The sequence below is a fragment of the Brassica oleracea genome, chromosome C5 (genome assembly GCF_000695525.1).
Source record: "Brassica oleracea var. oleracea cultivar TO1000 chromosome C5, BOL, whole genome shotgun sequence".
Classification (NCBI taxonomy): domain Eukaryota; kingdom Viridiplantae; phylum Streptophyta; class Magnoliopsida; order Brassicales; family Brassicaceae; genus Brassica; species Brassica oleracea.
The window spans coordinates 32,076,784-32,078,211 of NC_027752.1; positions in this window are offsets into that span (position 1 = coordinate 32,076,784).

Sequence of the window (1,428 nt, forward strand, 5' to 3'; positions counted from 1 at the left end):
AGGGTGATTAGAGAAGATCTAGGGTGTTTAGTGTTAGATTTACTTGTTTCATTGCTTGTTGAGGGTTCTCAATACTATTTTAGTCTTGATCATACTAAAATGGATCTCTAGGCATTTCTTGCCCACAAGGTGTATGATGAAATGCCTGAACCAACTCTTCAATGCTTTTAGCTTGTTTTACCTAAGAGATTAGTTGCTAAAGGAGTTAAGATTTCTATTAGACTTGTTCTCCATGTTTGCTTTAATAACATTCAACCTACGAAATTTGATGCTTGAGTTGCTTTAGCAAATGAACATTCATCTAGAGATAGAGCTTGTTTAGCTTATTATGTAGGCATAAGGAAAGTGTTTGATTGATAGCTTGCCACCCTTAGATTGGATCTACATCACCCAAGATCAAATGCCTAGCCCCATGAGTCCTCTTGCTTCATATTGAGAAAGAAAGATCATTACTTTATTGCATTAGCTTATTAGTTCTTAGTTCATACCATCTTTAAAACCGGATCGCACTTAGCTTAAGCATGAACTTGCATTCCCTTTGCTTTAGAATCACCTAGGATTGGTTCGACAATCTTTTATATTACATTGATTTGATCTTGGATCCTTGAAAAGTCTTGCATCACCAATCAAGAATCTCATTCTCACGCTTTCATGGGCTCTGATTCGACGTTTATGACGTCCTCTTACTTAACCATCTAAGAGATAAAAAAATTATTCAGGAAAAAGAAAGTTTGATCACTGAACTCAGAAAATAACTTCGGGTGTCTGATGAGGAACACATGGAGCTCTTATCAAGGGTTAATGCCGATGAAATGATCAGGCGAATAAGGTCTTTTTTTGATATTTTTTCTTCAACTAATTGGAGCTAATGATGTTAATTTAAAATCATGTCAGGGAATGAAGAAAGGGTAACAATGTTCCTTGATATCTTGCATATTTGCATTGTTTTAAGCTTCCATTTTGTACATAATGATCATATAGATTAGGAGTTTAGCATCTTTAGGATCCATATTGCATTCATATGTCTTAACCAGGTAATGGAGTGTCCTATGGAGTAATCAGAAGTGTTTAGAAGCATTGTGATCCAAAAAGAGATGAAGAATGGAGATTGTTCATCATAAGGCGAGCCACACGGGTTGCAGCACCCCGAGTCCACTTGCCCGCGTCACCGAAAGACCAAGTCGAAGGAGCCACGCGGGAAGGATCACGCGGGGTCGACTACCCGCTCGCACAAGCTAGAAGAATCATCGAAGTCTTCATGCGGGGAGGGCGACGCGGGTGATCCCCATCTTCCCCTACCCGCGTTGCCAAGCTAGATCAAAGGTGTTTTAGTATAGATCAATCTTGTTCCTTGCTAGTAGAGTGCTTTTAATGCAATTTTAGAGTTGGCATCTCTAAAGTTGAGCTCTAGGCATTTCACACCTGAAG